General features: G+C 43.6%; 1 long non-coding RNA gene across 1 annotated transcript; it reads right to left on the bottom strand.

Annotated features, from left to right (window-relative positions):
* Positions 1-249: 249 nt before the first annotated feature.
* LOC143436308 (uncharacterized) lies at positions 250-14,865 on the bottom strand. The gene is made up of 3 exons (XR_013106440.1): positions 14,774-14,865; positions 10,504-10,609; positions 250-328 (listed from the first exon to the last, which is right to left on the bottom strand). It is a non-coding gene; the product is annotated as an uncharacterized LOC143436308 (long non-coding RNA).
* Positions 14,866-20,631: the final 5,766 nt, after the last annotated feature.

Raw genomic sequence — 20,631 nt, forward strand, 5'->3', positions numbered from 1 at the left:
GCAACTATCTATTACTCTCTTTGCTTGCTGTGATCACTGGTTTCAGGACCCTGGTCTCCTGCTCCTTTGTATTATTGAAATATAACAACTTCTGAGGTCAACTGAAGCTGTTAAACATTCTCCAGAGAACTTGGCTGAACCTAATTCCAACTCCTGGTTATGTCCTGCCACTACCCCACCTGTAGTGGCTAGTCCTGGTTGTCGGCTTGACTATATCAGAAATGAACTATAATCCAGAATTGGAAGGCTCACCTGTGTTCTTGATCTTGAGGCTAGGAGATACAAGTTTCAGACCTGGATCTTGACATGGAGGTCTTGAGCATAGTGCCTATGAATCACAGGAGATCAAGATAAGGAGATCTCTGAGTTCAAGGTCATCTGGGACAAAGTGAGTTGGTACACACCATTAATCTGGGACACACTTTCTGCTGGACACCTACATAAGGACATTGGAAGAAGGAAGACTTGCTCTTCTTCACCTGCTTGCCTTGTAGGACTGAGCAATTGCTAGATCCTTGGACGTCCATTCACAGCTGCTGCTGACCATTGTAGGGGAGTTGGACTATAGACTATAAGTCAACAACAAATTCCCTTACTATGTAGAGACTACACATATGTTCTGTGACTCTAGAGAACCCTGACTAATACACCACTACTGGTGAATGGTCCAGTTCGTTCTTGACCTTCACCTGTAGTTCCCCAGCACTTTGGGGAGGGGGGTGCCATTTTCTCAACACTATTTGCACTGGGGACCAAACCTTCAATACATGGACATTTTCGGGCATACTTTGTACCTAAACAACCACAAGGACTCTCCCTTGTGAGACAACAGGCTTCTGATTATCTGATGGGATAAAGTTCAGCAGAGCTCACCACGCTCCCTAGTGGATTCCATTTCTCTGCTGTGTTTGTGGTGATCTCATACCCAACTGGGGAACCTACAGTACACTGACTGCAGTGTGATTGCTGAGCATCCAGAAGGTAAAGCCACTTGGAAGAATTAGTTCCTTTTCCACTTGCTGTTTGCAGTCACATGGCTTAGGGTAAGGCCATCATACCATGTAAACACTGTCTTTCCTCCTGTGTTTTCCCCAGGTTCTCAGCCCAGTAGCTCCAAAGGTGTATTCCCAGCCAGCTTGGTCACCAAGGGGAAGTGGGCCTCAGATTCAATTTCTCTTCCCTGTCCACGGCTCACAAAGCATTTCTTTCTCTGGTTTCAACAGTGCTTTCTCTGGCCTAGCTTCTGTTTCCCTGATCCAGGTCTACCTGTACCTCAGCCACAGGTCTGACTGTACCTCACCTTGCAGTTAAAATTCAAATCAGACCTGCAGCCCTGTTTTGAAGTGAAGAAAACAGCCAGGTGCTGGAGAGCTGGAATGAACTGAGAAATACAAGGCCAGACTGAGTGAGTAGCCCATTCAGAGACTAGGAGGGAAAGGACATCTGGAGCCTTTAGCTAGTTTGAAGTGAATTATACATATTGTCAGACACCAGCAGAGATGGTCTCCTCTCTTCAGTTAAACCTTTCTGCAAACATCCTCTGACATCACCAAAAGCTTGTCTCCTAAGGGACTCTTAAGTCAGAATGAGTTGACAGTCAAGATTAACCATCACAGCTACCTTTGATCTCTTAATTTCCATTTGTCTCTAGAGTATTGATTTTCCCCCTCTTACAGCCAAGGGTGTGTTTGTGTGTTGTACATAAGAATGCATGTTCATCTACTGTGCATGTGTGGAGGTCAGAGGGCAACGACATCCAATATGTGGATCAAACACTCAGGTCATCAGGCACGACAGTGGTGCCTTTATCTGCTGACCCATCTCTCTAGTCAATTCTAGGCTGTTGGGTTGTGGTTGTCATGAAACTTACATAAAACACACTTTGTATGCAGTCATTAACCATCTTTCCAGTTTCAAACACCATTTCTATCTACCTTCGTCTAACAACAAGGGGATGATAATAGCAGAAAGAGATAAGATGATGGGTATGTTTACTCAGGGCAAAGGAAAAAACTAAGCATCACAAGGTCAACCAAGTGTGTTACTCTCAATAGATCTCCACAGTCACCACATCATGTTGTGTACTGGATGGTTTAGACTCATCAGAGAAGAAGGAACCTCAGTCGAGAAAATGTCTCCATGAGATCCAACTGTATTTTCTCAGTTAGTGATCAGTGTGGGAGGGTCCAATTCATGGTGAGTAGTGCCATCCCTGGTGTCCTGAGTCCTATAAGAAAGCAGGCTGAGCAAACCATGGGAAGCAAGCCAGGAAACAGCATCCCTTCGTGGCCTCTGCATCAGCCCCTACTCCAGACTCTTGTCCTGACTTCCTCCAATGGTGCACTGTGATCTGGAAGTATAAGCTGAATAAACCCTTTCCTCCTCAATTTGCTTTTTGGCCATGGTATTTCGTGGCAGCAATAGAAACCCTGACTAAGACACCTTTGTATCCTATCCTACCTTGTCTCCCTCTTGATAGACACAAGGACATGTTTCTGTCTTGTATCTCAGCCGGTTGTGTCCTCGGAGCACTTCCCAGACTGTGATCTTTAATCTGATAACTACGCTCCCACTAAGGTTTATTTCTTCTTGCCCTGTCCTATGGTTGTTCTGTCAGCCAAGTCCTTGTAAAATGCCACCAGGCTAAGAGTAGTAGGTCTTCCTCCAGTGTGAACACCCTGGCTTCCTTTATCTTGCTGTTGCTCCTCCACCTTGTTTCTACCAAGGACATGAACATGCACATGTGTTGAATGATAGCAACATTACCACCCTCTAAGAAGCAGCTACCATTTGCAGAAACTATGACTGTCTGACCACCTTGTAAGCTTGTAGACAAGACAGGCTTAATTGTGAAGCTCAAGGGAACCTCACCAAACCCAGCAGACATCCTCCTGTGTAACTCACTTTAAGTCAAAGATATTGTAGTTGGGGTTATCCTTGAAAGACGTGGAAGGTTTTGCATTGCTTTGAAAAAAAATCTCAGAGTAAGTTGTTTTCTATGGTGAAGAACAATTTCTTAGGGAAATTTTCATTACGGACAAAGGCAACACTAAGTTTTATTTGTACTGTTTTCCTTTCTGTTTGGTGTTTTCTTTTTTTTGGATTTTTTTTGTTTGTTTTGTTTTGTTTGGTACAGTGTCATCTATACCCCAGACCACCCCAGAATTTGATACATAGGCCAGACTTGCATGGAACTTGCCATGTAGCACAGGCTGCCTTCAAACTCTGTACATAGATAGGCCTGGCTGGCCTGGAACTCATGGCAATCCTTCTGTCTCAATTTCTAACATCATAATAATATAGGCATCAACCACCAAGCCTACTTTTTGGTGGTGGTGGTGGTGGTGGTTGTTACTGTTGTTTTGCACTGTTTTCTCAAGCAAGTTGAGGGTAGTTGGCCTCTCCGTAGGAGTGGCCATTAAGTCATATAGAAGCAGATTACCACAGATAATTGGATAAAGAATGGAGGTTTGACTCAAGTGTAGTTAAAACCTCTCAAAGAAGCTTTGTAATGAGGGACCAAGAGACTGAGTCAATTAGTTCCAAGATACTAATCAGGACACTGACATCAACTGAGTCCTGCCACTGCATAGAACTATGTACACTGGGATGAGGAAAGTTAGGTCACAGAGAGGACTGGAAACATTTAAGCAGCAAAGATGGTCAGAGCACCTTGGCCAGGGTCCCTAGTGCTCACCCATGCTTTATTCTAATGTAAGTCCTATGTGACTTGCATACTGAGACTCCTGCTCTGTACAATCAAGCAGTTGCCCTGACTCTGGGGCATTGAAAGATGCCTTGGATGGCGTAGCACGAGCATCCATCAGCCTGGTATTTCCCTCATCTTTCTCAATACTAGAAGCTTTCACTTCCTCTGCTTCTTTCTCACTTTCCAGCTGTTTATGAGAGACCTCCAGAGAAGGCTGGGGACACACAGCCAGGTGCATTCTGAGAAGATGCCTGAGTCTTCATGTCAGGGGATTTCCAAGGATTAGTACACTTTATGCCTTCGTTCAAAACTAACAGAATTTGCAAGTTGAAAAGAACTTTATGCTGAAAGACTACATGGTGATTTAAATATGCTTGCCCCATAGGGAATGGCACTATTTGGAGGTATGGCCTTGTTGGAGGAAGTGTGTCACTGTGTGGGTGGGCTTTGAGACCCTCCTTCTAGCTGCCTGGAAGACAGTTTCTCCTGGTTACTTTTGGATCAAGATGCAGAACTCTCAGCTTTTTCTCTACCACCATGTCTGCCTACATGTTGCCATGCTTCCTGCCATGATGATAATGGACTAAACCTCTGAACCTGTAAGCCAGCCCCAATTAAATGTTTGACTTTTATTATAAGAGTGGCCTTGGCCATGGTATCCCTTCACAGCAATGGAAACCTTAACTAAGACAGACCATATAACCAGATTTTCAAGACCATCCTGGACATTAAAAATTTGTTTAATTTACAACCAATCTAATCTAATATTTGCTTCAGAAAGTATTCCCTTCCTTTCTGTTGAGATCAGTAGATAAAGGGAGATGCAAGAAACTCCATCTCCCTCTCCCCCTCCACCCCTCTTCCTCTTCTTTCTCCTCTCCCTCGTGTTAAGCAAGTACTCAGGCTGAGCTACATTTCATATTCTAGCTTTGGGAAGAATCTCCAAGAGTTTACAGTAAAGTTCATATGTTCCTGGGACTCTTGCATGACAGGTGACAGAAGTTCACCTACAGCATGGACATATTAGTTACTTAACTCCCTACTGTGGCACAGTATGTGACAAGAAGCAACTTAAAGGTAAAAGGATTTGTTTTGTCTTACTGCTTGAATGTGCATAACTCCATGACAGCATGGAAGGCTCGGTAGCCAGCGATATGTAGTTGAAACTCCTCCAATTTAGCCAAATCAGGAAGCAGAGAGAGGACAGGAAGTGGGGCCAGGCTATAAAAACCTTAAAGTTCACTTTGCACTTTACCCAGGCAGGCCCTACCTACTAAAAGTTTCACAATGTCTCAAAATGATACCATCAGCCAGAGATAAAGGGTTCAAATAAATGAACTTGTGGGGACATTTTACAGTCAAATTATGACAGAAGGGAACCCACTATCTTAGGAATCTAAGGACAAAATGAAGAATTAGTATGGCCAAGACCCATCAGGAGGGAAGGACCAATTGGGTCCTGCTCCTGGGCTCCTGTCAATAAGATGGGAGGATCATATGAACCTTGGTAAGCCAGACAAAGGGTAAAACTTAAATATCTCAGAAGCGGGAGGAGGGTGCAAGGTAGGAGCTCCATAAACATCCCTCTTTCCTTTATATAAATTCCATTCTACTTGTGAAACTCTGCAGACCAAAACCCAAAGGGAGCTAAAGAATGCACAGTTAAGAGACACACTTTAGGTGGATCGAGAAGGAAGTACAGGACTCAAAGAAAGAGGGAGAAAACAAAAACAAAAGACTGTGGAGATCTTCCAGGCTCTTTGATCTCAGCAGAGGTACTTTATCCTCATCGAGCCAGGGATGTTCAAGCAACCTCTCTACTGTCCAGGACCTTACAAGAGATTATCATAAAGTGAAGGCTATCGAGAGCAAATTGTACCTCCTGAATTTCCAACAATTGAAGGATATGCTTAATATTAAAATAGATCATGTAGAGAGAGCAAGAGAAAGGGGGGATGCTCATAATGCCCAAGGATAGAATCAGAGACTTTCTAAAGATTCACAAATGAATCTGAAATCACTCAGAGATGCCAACAGCTCTCTGGAATTAGCATATAAAAATAAGTGGGCATTCTGAAATCAAGTGGCTTGGAACTGATGCTGATTAGAAGGCTTCGAGTAGAAGATTTTCAAGGAGACAAAGAGGATGTAAAAGTACTCAGAACAAAACAGCCCTCACATTCCCTAGTTAAAGATGAGCTGCAGCATGGCCAGCTGAGAAAGGCTGATGAAATGTTGTCTATAAAGTAAAAAAGGAGTGGGAGCTGTCTCACCAAGTAAAGTGCTTGCCCTGCAAGAGTGAGGACCCAAGTTCAGATCCCCAGCACCCATGTAAGTTCTGGGCACATTCAGCAGCTCACCTAGTACTCTACTGGCAGATATATAGGATCCCTAGGGTAAGCTAGACTATGTGAGCCAGCAAGCTCTGGGTTCAAGAAAAAGATCCTGCCTCAATATGTAAAGTACAGAGTAATCAAGAATGATTCCTGACATCAACCTCTGGCCTCCACATGAATGTGCACATGTGCCCACACACAGAAGAACATCATACCAAATGTACATACACATACACAGTATTATTACATAAAAATGACTAAAATGTTTACATTAATAAAAATGGTAAATTTTGCATTATGTAATGCACTCATTCTAGGAAAGCCCTGTGGTGAGAACATACTCATGCATATTCATGATGAGCCATTTGTGTGGGATCCCTAAGCCAATTCCTGCCCTGCTTTTCTATAATGAATATGCATTACGCATCATTAAAATCATTTTAAGAAATCTTTTTAAGATAGCTTCTGCCATTGCTCAGAAAGTAGCTGGAAGATCATCAGCCAAGGGTTCAGATGAGATGAATAACACCAGTGTATGACAGTGGTGACCAAGCAACGTGAAGAAAATATCCACGCTCCAACTCAAAGATGGTCCTCATACTACCCAAGGGTGAACTGGGCACAAGAACAGCCAGGAGATAGACTCATAGCATCCAACTCCGAGTCACCTCTCCACACTCAGCATGTAGCAAATGTCTACATTCAAGCCCATGCGTTCAGATAAGAAGATCCATTCAAAGTATCACAAAAATTATTCCTGGGCCAGCAAGATAGTTTAGCAAGTAAATACACTTGTTGCCAAATCTTAAGAGCTGAGTTTTCTCTTCAGGACCCGAATGGTAGGAAAGAAGTAACTCCTGCAAGTTGCCCCCTGATCTCAAGATTTGCACTGTGACACCCTCACCCCCATAAACACACACAAACACACACACACTCACACAACAAACAATAAACAAATAACAAACAAACCAAGAATATTATTCCCTGAGCTCTCAGATAGATCACCCACACCCCCATAAACACACACAAACACACACACACTCACACAACAAACAATAAATAACAAACAAACCAAGAATATTATTCCCTGAGCTCTCAGATAGATCACCCACACCCCCATAAACACACACAAACACACACACACTCACACAACAAACAATAAATAAATAACAAACAAACCAATAATATTATTCCCTGAGCTCTCAGATAGATCACCCACACCCCCATAAACACACACAAACACACACACACTCACACTCACACAACAAACAATAAATAAATAACAAACAAACCAAGAATATTATTCCCTGAGCTCTCAGATAGATCTTTAGGTATGTATAGAAAACAACTTTCAAAGAAGTCTGGCTTCTGGGCTGAGGGATAGCTCAATGAGTAAAGCATTTGTTTTGCCAGCTTGAGGACCAAAGTTCAATCTCCAGCTATGATGTAAAAAGCCCACACTTGGTGTTGAATGCTTGAAATACCAGTGCTGAGGAGGCAGAAAACAAGCAAGTCCTGGGGCTCAAGGTCCATCCAATAGAGAGAGTCTGTGAGCCTAGTCAATGAGAGACCCTGTCTCAAGTATGCACACATGCACACACACAAAGTCAGGTGCTAGGCTACTATCTCACAGCAGATTGGGGGCAGACCAAGCAAAGCAGCCTCCTTCTCTCACACCATAGCACACCCTTCAATCACCAGAATGGCTGGAATTCCAACTGAGTTCTAGCCCTAGCTGGTCAGTGGGGTGGGGAGAAGGTTAATCCAGGAAACTTAATCAACACATTAATCAATAGCTGTTCATTAAGCATTTGGATGCTAATCACCAAGGATCTAAAGGTAGAGATAATGCCTGTCTTTCAAGAAATATACCTTATTCTAATGGGAAAACAGGGACTCCTAATTGGCTGGCAACAATGAGGGAGAAAGCTTGTGTTGAGCAAGTAAAAGAACCTTGATTTGCCTATCAGTGTCCTTAGAATGTGTGGAATGGCACAGGCTGGAGAGTCAGTTGAACACAGAATCCAGGGGTATCTCCTGCCTCCTTTTCCCTCTGCCTTCCCGGAGGTTGGCTTTTGCTCCTTTTGTTCTTTCTCCCACCCCTCGGAATCCCTAACACCAGATAGAAGAGGGAAAAAGGATAAAGGGATTAAAAAAAATAAATCCCTGAATAAAGTCAGGGAACAGAAAGGGGGCAATGTTATCATTAGACTATTTCCTGCTGACTAAGGGGTATTGAGTTCCTTGGGGCAAGTTTGATCCTCACCATCAGTATATTTAATTACTTTTTGTTGCTGTTTCTTCTCTGCACATGACTACTTAACAAACCCTGACCAACAACAACCAACCAACAACCCACAACCTACCTCTCAGGGCCCTAGCATTTTTATACCCTTTGAAAAATCCCCAAAATTCTAAACACCACACAATCACAGAAACCATCTGAAGCTGGCAAAATCATGCCCCTGCTAGAGCATGAGGCAAATCATAGTCAGTTTCTGTGGACAGTCTGAAGTAGCCCCGTACCCCATACCTGAGATTAAAATGAAAACATATTATGTTTCTGTTTTTTTTTTTAAGAAACAAATACTCCAAAATTGTCACTGCACTTCCCCCATCACCTAGTTTGCACTGTGATTATTCAAGCATCTTCCATCACTGCATCACAGGACACATGGGTGATGCTAAGCAGAACAGTTATAAGAACCAAGCTCCCTGCTGTGGTCTAGCTCCCCGGCTCTGAAAGATATAGAAAACTTACGAAAAGTATGGAAAGTTTTTATGACCCTCTAGACCTGAGCCAAAAATGTAGGCCAACCGGTTCACTAGTTCCACAAAGAAAGCAGAACTAAATGTGAGATTTTTAGGTCTTAGAATGTACTGCCCCAGGATACATTCTGTATTCTGGGAGGAGTACATTTTTCCTGAGTCAGAGGACACTCTGGATTAACATTCAGGAGAGGAAGGGAGAGGCTGATTAACATTCCTCAGATGACAGGGAAGAGAGCCCACCTTCGGGTGGAGAAGACCCAAAGCAGGAGACACATTCCAGGATGAAGGAGGTAAGGAATGAAAGGAATGGAAACTTTTTGAGACCCCTAGCAGATAGAATGAAGCCAAGCCAGCTATGTTCCAGGAACCTAGCTGACCACAAAGTAGCAGAACCAAGAATACAGGTCAGCTGGATTGTTCCAGGAACTGGCTGACCACAAAATATATAGTTGAACAAGGTTAAATTCTTACGTAAAAGATGTTTCCCACACCCCCGACCTGGATAATGGGTTGGGACTTTCCACTATTTTTATGCTATGGGCTGGGACTTTTCGCTATTTTCATGATATTCTTCCTTAGTTTCCCCCTCACTCCCCCTGGTTTATGTTTTTTTCCTTTAAGTATCCTGTACTCCCCTGCCTCGGGTCCACACTCCTTGGAGTCTCAACATGCTGATTCTGATCCTGAAGTAAACCTCTTGAACTTGCATCGAGTTCGGTGTCTTCTGAGTTATTGGGTGGCCGTGATATCCCAAGACTTGAATGAGGGTCTCCCCTCCATGGGGGTCTTTCAGCTCCTGGCCTTACATCTCAGAATGGCCAACTGTAGCCATCACTCTATCGTATTAGGTGGATTTGCTGAAATCCTACTGTGAGCTGATGTGGATAAACAGAGGAAAGGACCATGGAAAGAGGAAGTACATCTCTGATTTCCACTCTGCTAGAGATAGGGGTCTCTCCCGCCTCTCTATCCCACCCCATTTCCCAAATCCAAAGTGGTGGTGAATATCAGGCTCATATCATTTTACAATGGGAATCATCAGCCTTATAGCTGGCTGCTTCCTACATTGAACACAAGGTGAAAACTGAGCATATCCACACAACCTGCAAGAGGTGTCCTTTCTATTTCTGCTAAGTGAAGGCTAGTTGGGGTGAAGACACCCAAGTATTTATAGAAACAGAAGAAAAGCCACAGCTTCCCTTCCCCTGCTCAAGGAAGCTCCTGGAGACCAGAAGCCAAGAGGTGTCCTCCTGTTCTTCTCCCTTCTGCCCTGCCACCAAATGACTGATCCCTGTAGCAGTTCATTTTCTCACTGTTGAGATCAAGTACCTGAGAGGAAGCAACTTGGTCTATTTTGGCTCACCAGTTCAAGGACCCAGTCCATCGAGGTGGCAAAGGTGTGAGAGTGGGAGTTTGAGGCAGCTGGTCACAAGTGTCCTCATCATCAGTCAGAAAGCAGAGAGACAGATGCTGCTGCTCAGCTGGCTGCCTTCCTTTTTTTTAAAGTCAGTCTTGAGATCAAAAACTGCTAAGACAGTGCTGCCCACATTTAGGGTGGGTCTTCTCTCCTCACTTAAATTTTTCTGGGGAACATTTGCAATAGGCACACCCAGCGATACACCTCCTAGGCAATTCTAAATCCAGTCAAGCTGATGTGAATATGAATCCTCAAAGCCCTTTCTTTACCTCCATCCATCAGTGGTGGGTTCTTCTATCAGCAGGAGTAAATCCAAAGAAGGACATTAAAGCTTCTGGCAGAAGAGATGTGGGTGGAAGATGGAGTGTACCCAGCCTGCAGAGAGACAGCCAATCAGAAAACAGGCTCTAAGATCTAGTCTCAGTATTATAATTTGCTGAACAATAGGATTCTTATTTTCATTAGAGCAGAGGGGACAATATTGTTTTATTCACCTTGGAGAAAGGGGATTTAGACACATGGTAAAAACATCAAAGGATGACTTCTTTAAGACTGTGGCAATAGATTGAACTGTATGTAACAGGGGAGAGAATGAGCAAGTGAGCTCAACTTCAAACCAAATGAGGTCAAGGAGGATTTATGACCGACCAAGAGGTGAGGTAAGGGGGTTGGCCATAAAAAATTATGAGGACAGGCATCAAGGGTTAGCACTTCTTACTAAATGGGCTGAACAAGATTCTTGTTAAAGGCCAAGGACTCCGACTTCAAAGCTGAGAGATGAGGAATTTGATCAGATATCAAATTCTTGCTAAGACTGGGCAAGTCGTAGGCAAGAAAACAGTCAAGACAAAGCCAGGTCCAAGAGAAGGCTCAGAGGGGCCTGATTAAAGCTTAGCCAAGTTAAATGTACACACATCAGAAAAATGTCAAGAACTATGTACACAGACCTTTGTAAAGTATCTAGCTCATCAATTGCTATGAGAGCTATTCAGCCATAGTTTGTTAAATAGCTAGTACCATGATAGTTAGTATTTCAAGTCTAATCAAACCAAACACGTAGTCTTCAGGCTCTTAAAAACTCCAAGAAATAGGAGCTTCACAAACGACTGGTTAATTATTTGTAGCCACAATCCTATCTAATAGTCAAGTACACAGTAGACCACTGGGGGCTGGTCCTAGTGTAGAGTGAAAAATTATAAAGACCATTTTATGAAATATATACAGGCTTTTTCTTTACCCTAGACCTGAGCAAAAAAATGCAAGTTCCAGAAAGCAGAACTGGATGTAAGATTTCAGGCCTTCACTGCCCCGGGATACATTCCGGGTGGAGGACATTATCCCTGAATCAGAGGACACTTGCTGGATTAACATTCCTCAAGCCTCAGGGAAGAAAAATAGTTAATCTGAAATAGTTGGTAAATGACAGGGTAGGGCACAGTGACGTGGTAAAACTACATTCTTGAGAAGAATGAGTGTACAGAGTGATTTTCACATGACTCTAAATCATTTAGGGTGGGTTCCTCTGAAATGTTCCACTATTTTTATGTTATGTATCCTTGACAACCCCTCACCCCTCCCCTTCCTACCCCCCTGGTTTATGGGTTTTCCCTTTAAAAACCCTCCTCAGACTGACTGGCTTTGTCAAAACTACTCCTGCGTGAGTGTGCAGTTTGACCACTGGCTGCAAGCTCTCTTCCCTAATAAACCTCTGCTGATTGCATCCAGGTATGGTGTCTTGGAGTTTATGGGTGGTCACAACTTCCCGAGACTTGAGTAAGGGTCTCTCAAGTTTGGGGGTCTTCACTAGTACCTGAAGTAATGGCCATGGACAGTATCTAGGAGACTCTTGGAAAGTCTCTTTATAGAAGGAGGTTGAGGAGGGGGATCTCCTAGTTCCAGCCAGCCTGTGGTAACTGTTCTTGAAGCATAGATGAGCTTCTTACATACCAAGGGTTCCTGACCACTGCCAGGATCCTAGGAGTTTGTATCAATCATCTCACAGATCCAACAGAATCTCTACTAAAACTGGCTGCTTGGGCCTCCTGGGTGCTTTCCTCTGCAATGCAGCTTTCTGATGCACTGTTCCTCACCAGGAAGATTGGTGTTTACAGAAGCATAACAGCAGGTGAATTTAGATTGTTCAGAACCCAGGACCCAGAGAGAACTTGCCAGGAGCCAACCCAGCCTGGAATGGTTTGAAGTGGAATACAGTATTCGACATAGAGGTAGCTTTAAAGACTGATGGTCTCTGGCCTTCTAGTTCTCTAACTATATTGGGTGCTTGCTGATAACTTTTTTAAAAAGCCTTAAAACTTTCTTGCTTATTCTGTGAATAAAAACCACTGGCTTGGGCAATTAACGCCTGTTGCCTAGCAGTGGGGAACTAAGTAAAAAAAAAAAAAATTACTGTTATTGCTCTCTTCTTTGTCCAGATAGACAGAATCCTCTCTGGCTAGGCTGGTTAACTCTTTGTGAACCAGTGAGGAATGAAAGAAAAAGAATTAAAATTTGCTTTATACAGGCAAATATGAACAGACACATATACATTCATACACCCACACGCTGGCTGGGCCTGACTGTCTGTCTCAATCAAGTCCACAAGTATTCATGCACGTTTACATACATACACATATACCTACATACCTACATACCTACATACCTACATACCTACATACAGACAAAATATACATTTGGATGGATGGATGGATGGATGGATGGATGGATGGATGGATAGATGGATGGATGGATGGATAGATAGATGGATGGGTGGATGGATGGATAGATGGATGGATAAATGGATGGATGGATGGATGGATGGATGGATGGATGGATGGATGGATAAATAAATGAATGAATGGATGGATAGGTGGGTGAGTGGATGGCACAGAGCCCACCCAGAGCCTAACCATCCAATCAACAACTTTATTTCTTTTCTCTGGCCTTTTAAATACCTTCTTAGACAAAAAGTTCTTTAGAAAATTATCTCAGAGATAAAATGTTACATAAAATGGGAGATACGGAAGGATGTTGATATTAAGTTCAAAGCAATGTTTTACTCTAAATGCTCATTATAAGTTCAAAGCAACAGTTGTTACTTAGTGCACACCTATGACTTTATCCTCGGATCTAAATGTTTTTCCTCGAACACAAATTTGTCCCAAGTCTATTTCTCTTTGTAGTGTGACTATGAAAGTTCATTTTATTTTTTATTATGAAGATTTTACTTATTATATGAGGAGTGGGCACATTATACTCTTGATTCCAACTTTATTACATCATTCTAGCAAAACAATCTCTTAAATCTTTCTAAAATTATTTGAGTCAAATTAGAAACTCTATAGAATTGCTAATTCATCTAAACAGCATTAATTCATCTGTATGTTGATCAATAAGGTAAGATAATGCCCAGGGATTATTATATTAATTTAATAATGACAGGAAAGGCATATCAGCTGCAAGAAGCAATCCTGAGATGAAGTCTCTTTGAGCCTTGTCATTGAGCTCACCCACCACAGACCATGCAAAAATGGTGGGCCACCTCCAGGAAGGCCATTTCCTAGCCTAAGCTATCCTGGATGACTCCCGACAAGAACTCAATCCAACCAAGAGCAGGCTTTGGCTAGAGTAGAAACTAAGACTCTGAGTGTAATCAGTGGTTCTCAGCCTAATACAATAGGACACAGAGCAGGCTGGTGGCAGCCAGCTGATGACAGAAGGAAATGATCTGCCCAATAAGCCAAGTGCTTTCTTCCCTCTATGGCTTCTGCCTACAGATTCTTCACATGTAGTAGAAACATGAGCTAATGGAGACAGTTTCCTGTTCTTGTATCATCAGGGAATTCAAGAATATGGTAGCATCTAGAGACTCTAACATTGTCCTCAAGCCACACTCTCAACGCCAAGAGAGCTCTTTTTCTAAACAAAACCTTGTGGATTCTAAAACTCAACACAAACTCTTTCCCACTCAAGCTCCTGAGATTTCACAAGCCCTAATCTCTGCATATTTTGTTGGTCTCATTCTCTAGTTGTTTCTGTGTTAGGCTCACCCCCATACATCCATACATTCAGGGAGCCCTGTGGGACAATCACAACACAGGTCCTACTGATTCTGGAGGCAGCCTCACCACCATTAATTATTTTCCCAGGAAGAAAATGTCCACTGGCCAGAATTGGCCTCTGGAAAAAGTCTATTTGTCCCCATCTTGAGTTGGCACAGGGAGGCAGGAAGCCTCTCCCTTACCTAAGTTTCTCCCTGGTGCAGGGGTAACTGGTCCTAACCCTGTTGATTGATTCATCTACAAGGCTGAGGTTCTCTTCTACATTCAGACAACACAAGAGGCCAATTCCATATCCAAAGCCAGTGATCTTGGAAATGTCCTGACTTACAATCTTCCTAAGAGGAAAGAGTGCAAAGAGATCTTGGAAGAAAGAGCCCTTTTCTTTGTCTCACAACTCTCTTTACAGGGTACTGGAATGGCTCTGCTGTGTAACTCAGGTAGCCACTCTAACAAGTCACTACGGCCAGCTTCTTATACATACCTGCTTGACCATCTTCACAGACATCTGGTTCCATGGGGCTGCCAGGCTCCAGGCTTCAGATGTGGACTATAAAGGGCTCATTGGTCTTCTGGGAGGAAATCCTGTTGAGAAAGCAGGGCCCACCATCTGTCCTGGACTATTACTATGAGAATGGAGGCCTGGGAACATCCTGGCGTGTATCAAGGCTGAGAATGCCCACTGACAGCTGCTTTTTTTTTTCTTTCCAGGTGTGAAATCTCCAAAAGAAAAACTAGGATCGCCGTTCAAAGGCATCAATGAAATCCTATCAGCAGGCCAATGACGGATACCTGCTCTCTACACTAAATTCACTGGTAGAGGCCAGCAGCAGGATGACTAATAGAATCAAAGTAGCCTGCAAGGTAAAGAATCCAATGGAAGCAGGATAGGCCTGCAGGGTAGTGTGAGCCTTGAAGATTTGATTCTATTAACCTGCTAAGCTGAGCAAAAGGAAACCCTCTTCAAAGACGCCACACAGATATTTATATAAAGGGGGCAAAATGTAGGCCTTAGGATGCGTGTGGGAAACACATGTACGAATAAGATAAGCAGCCATGAAAAAAAAAAAAAAAAAAAAAACCACTTTCTCTCAGCTCATTTCCAGGACTTTAGTATAACAGAAACGAGGATAAGTGCATGTTGTTATTGGAGATTCTAGAAAGAAAAGTAAAAGCCTGGACTCCAGAAGCCCCCAAAACTAGGCTCATCCAACTGTCACCAATGTATCAATGAACAGCAAGGACTAACTGGTGCTGACAGGCAGACAGAGGAGGCTTATCAGATGTGGCCATACTGGCAAGAACAGATAAAGGAATCCAGTAACCCCTAAGTCCATTCCCAAGGTGTTTTCATGAGTATTACTTAAGTAGGGGTAGATTGGGGCAGCCATGATATGAGGTATGTGCAAGTAAACAGGCCTGCTCAAGGTGCAGTCCCTCTCATCCTCTCAGCGACAGTCTCCCAGGGGGATCCTAAGAAGTCCTTCTTGCTGTCCTCATTTCAGGGGACAAGCCTGGTTCTCAGGAGATGGTCAATTCTGCTTCAGGGTGTAGCCTTGACATGATGGATAACTGCCTTCCTGAGGTTGCTGGGGTAGGATATCTTTCCTGCTAGGTTCTGCTGTTCTTAGAATTCAAGATGCCTGCTGGCTTAGGAAAATGGCTTATCTCTGTGTCTTCAGGTTTGAAAGAGGATGAGCCAAGTTAGAAGGACATCCTTTGAGAATTAACATGCCTGTGAGGATGTGGGCTGGTGACCCAAGTAAAGGAGAACGCCAAACCAAGGCAAAGGAAACTTCTGTCCTGTGTTTGTTGATCTTGTGGGCTCAAGTGAGGAGTTCATGCTCTTTAAGAAAAGGAACTTCTAGGTGCCTGCTTCACATTAATCAAGTGACTCCCTTAGACCCCTGCTCCTAGTATGCTAGTACCCTCTTCCCACATTCCATGTGTTAAAGCCCCTGTACTGCCTCAAGGGGAGAGGTATGAGCAAGAGAGTCCGAGATCACTCCAGAGTTTTGTCTACCACCTTATGGCCACTCTTCCCAGAGGTGCTTATTGTCTAGTGAGTCAGTAAGGCACAGTGTCTAGCTTGGGGCTGGCAACCCTAAATCCACCAATAAGGAGCTGCTGAGGCCAAATGACAGAGTGAACAGGTAGGGGTGTCAAGAGCAAGCAAGCTTGAAAAGCAGGATCCAGGGCTATTGCAGGGCAGAAGCAGGGTTAGGAGGGTTACAGAGAGCCAATGAGAAAAGGCAGGGCTGCTGTCCCTTTAGCAGTAATGTTAGGCCATCTCAGGGCACAGGGGTGCTTTACTCTGACCACTCTATCACTGTTCTAACTCTAAGATACCCACTTCTATTCCCAGGACCTCCAGAAAGCTCCATAAGAAATATCCTTAGGTGTGGAGGAAAGAGCTGGCCAAGACGTCATATTGACTAGGAATAGAGAGGCCCAAGAGCCAACACAGACTCCTGAAAACTCTAATCTTCAGACATTCACTGGCAGAGCTATGACCTATATCATATGAGATAGGTATTGTATAGGTGCTGTCTCTATCCCCAGGGATGTTTAACAATGTCTATTACTATCACAGCTGGCACCTGGGAGCAAGGCCAAGAATGCGGCCTAACATCTTTCAATGCCCAGGTTATACCTTCCTACACAGCATGCTCCAGATCACTCAGACCCCAATGTCAACAGGGCAAAGGATGGGGGAGCATAACCAGGATCTCACAGTGTCCTTGCAAGTTCCCTCAGATGATCTCAGAGGGATACACAGAACACAGTGTAGAAGGAAAGGCAGAGATCATAGAATAATAGGCAGCTCTCAGGGGTGATAAGGAGCCATGCAGAGGGACAGACTCTACGGGAAGGGGTGAACAGAGCAACCACTGTGTAGCGCATAGTCTTGAGGGATGAGAGTAGACAATAGTCAAAGGACCTAATGTCAGGGAAAACACACTCAAGGGTTAGGAGTGGATTGTGGACAGAGAGATCACTGTGTAGGGGACACTTGAGGGGTGAGAGTGGACATTAGTCAGAGGGACCATTGTGCCAATCTCCATGGTTAGGTAGGTTTTATCCTATTTGGTAAAATGTATTGAACAAATGGCCTTCCTAGGGGTGCTTTCCTGCCCAGGTGATTGGCAGGTCCACTTGGATTGGTCAGGGAACCAGTGATGGTATGTCTTTGTTCTTTATCAGACCGCTCCAGCTGTACAATATTTGTGTGAACTTTGGGCAGATGTCATGTCTCTACTCAAGGGTAAAGACAAGGCTCAGAGCCCATTCTTTTCAAGAGTAATCAGAGTCTTGCAGTTTCAATTCCAGGCCTTATAAGCTGCTCATTATGAGGGAGGGGCCCCTCAGTGCCCCTCAAACCTGCCAAAACTTTTCTATCTACCTAACAAGGCTTGCCTAAGATCACCACAGGGATCACCAAAAGTGAAAATGCAAAATCTGCTCCCCAAGTGACATCACCTTCACCTTTTAGAATTCCTACTCAGAATTCCTGATCTGGTGAGTAACTCAGGAGCTCACTGGTGAGAAGGAAGGATTCCTTCAGAGAGAGAGAGAGAGACAGAGACAGAGACAGAGACAGAGACAGAGACAGAGACAGAGAGACAGAGAGGCAAAGAAAGACTGACTCAGAAAAGGAAGAAGAAGAAGCAGAGGAGGAAGACAAGGGATAGGTGGCAGTGAGCTTGGCTGAGAGGGGAGAGGTACTAATGGAAGGCGATAGAGGTGGGGGTAATCCTGACCAGGTCAACCTGTGCAAACACTCACACTAGGAACAAAATGACCTAAATCCCAATGACTGCCTCACTTTACCTACTAGGCTAGATCTGTGGAAGTATCCCTGTGTAAGAGAAAGATAGCCTGAAGATAACTAACTTAGGGAGAAAAAAAATCTGAGGGGAAGGTGGTTACCCTATGAAAGATGCCTGCCCTTTGGTCTGACTTAGGCTAGGCGTTTTTTCATGTTAAATACAAGTTAACTGGAAAATTACATTTCTATTCTTTTATGATACCAATTAGGAAGATGAAAAAGAATCTGCCATAAACAATAGAAGGTAGCATCATTCAGATGATGTTTCAGCTGCAAGTTTGGAGCACTGCCTGTGGCTAAGGAGCCCAAATTCTTAGTGCCCACTGCACAGGAAAATGACGGAGGAAACAGAACTCTCAATGCTGGACCCACTCCCAATAGGACAGTGAGTATTTCCCAAGAGCTTTCTCAGAAGCCCCTGGAAGGCTGCTCATAATTTAGACTGCTGTTTCCAGCTGCATTAGGTCCAAGCTCCTGTTGGGTAGAATCTGCCAATTTGAATTTCCAAGAGTTTCCCAGTGTTGCTGGGTTCCACACCCAAGATCCACGGCTGTGAGGCAGAGACCCAGGCTTCCAATGTAGCTAATAGCTGACAATCTGTGAAGCTGACTTCTCCCTAGTTGGCAAGAAGCACCAACCAAGTAAAGTGAGTTTTTGTGAAGTGTGTGTGTGTGTGTGTGTGTGTGTGTGTGTGTAATTGTGTGAAAGCCAGAGGACAACTTGTATATCTTCTGCCACTCTCTCACTAGCCTGAAACTCAGCAAGTAGGTTAGGCCATCTGTCTAGCAAGCCTCAGGAATCTGCCTGTTTTCTATCCTCCTAGTGCTAGTATTACAAGCATGGGCTATCTCTCCTGGCTTTTTATCATTTTTTGTGTGGGTTTTGGGGATCAAACTCAGGTCTTTGTGCTTGATGACAAGCTATTTCCCAGCTGAGCCATATCCCCATCCCCTATGCCTCAGTTTTATATATAATCCATGCACCCCTTTAAATAAGATTTCTCAACAAGCTGTATATAGAGAAGGAAAAATATTCACTATTCCCTGTCCCTGAGCACTAAGGCTAACATTAACCGTAATGACTCATAGTGTCATCATGTGTCCATCATAGGACATGAAGAAGAGTACAGAGTCACTGTAGTATTCTGCCACTAAATCCATATCTCCAGCTGAATCATGAGCAAACACCCTACATCATGACTGGCAATATTCTGTAAGCAACAATGTAAGGGACCACAATAGAAACTGGGGCCATTCCTCAGACTGTAGAATAAGTGCCTTGGGAGCTGTATGCTAAGGGGATCCTGGATTCAATCCCCAAACCAAAAGAAACATTAATGGAAAGTCTGCAGCCATCTAAACAGGTGTATGGCTTTATTAATACTATGTCAATACCAGTTTCTTAGTTTTGACAAACATACCATCATTAGATAAGATGCTCACTCACACAGGTGGATAGGGGGCCAGGGCACCAGGAAGTCTGCTGGTATCACAACTCATCTATACAACTTTGATGATTTCAAACCTCAAGTTGAACCATGAGAGTCTTGGGACTTTAAAAACTTCCTAGACCCATCTCATCATATGGAAGTAACAAAGAGACCTGGTGGCTGGGAGACCCCTCTCTCAGTCACTTCTTGTTCCTTTTTTGCATAGGAAAAAAGTGTCCAAGGTCCAAGTGTCACTAGGTCCAAGGTGTGAGGGAGGGGTGCATAGGATTAGAAGCTGAGTGGACAAATGCTTTTCAAGAATAAGGCATTTGTTTGCTTGAAAATGATCAGTATTTGCCAACCATAATATCACAACGATGTTAGGCAATGAAAGTTTATGAAACAAGACATAGTGCAGAGCTATGTGTTCCTGACTAAGGTAAGTAAGGCTAAATAAACTCTGTTTACTCTGTGATGGTTCCTTTTAGTTATCAACTTGATACAATCTAGAATCACCTGGGAAGGAAGTCTCAATGGGGGAACTGTTTAGATTAGGTGTTGATAATGTTATGGTTATGTTAATTGAAGTAGAAAGACCTGCCCACTGTGGGTAGCACCATTCCTTAGGCAGGGATCCTGGCCTGGAGAAAATGAGACTAGTACTAGCATGCATCACTGATTCCTTGCTTTTTGCTTAACTGTGGCCAAATGCTTCAAGCTTCTGTGGCCTTAACTTCCCTGCAACAATAAACTGCTATCTGGAATTATAAGGCAAATAAACCCTTTCTCCTTTAATTTGCTTTAATCAGAGTATTCTTATCTCAGCAATAGAAACAAAACTATGGTAACCAGTTGGACATCAGAGGCTAAGACAAAACACCTTTGAAATTCCTGTCCATGCTCATGTTCAGTAATTCATGTATATATGACTGGAACTTGGAGATCTGCCTGCCTCTGCCTCTTGGGGCTGAGATTTAAAGTGCTTGTCATAAGCACACCGAGAAGGGACAAGGATATAGCTTAGTGGTAGAGTGTTTGCCTTGTATGCTCAAGGCCCTAAGTTTAATCCCTAGTACTAGAAAAA

The sequence above is a fragment of the Arvicanthis niloticus genome, chromosome 1, assembly GCF_011762505.2.
Source record: "Arvicanthis niloticus isolate mArvNil1 chromosome 1, mArvNil1.pat.X, whole genome shotgun sequence".
In the NCBI taxonomy this organism is placed as follows: Eukaryota; Metazoa; Chordata; class Mammalia; order Rodentia; family Muridae; genus Arvicanthis; species Arvicanthis niloticus.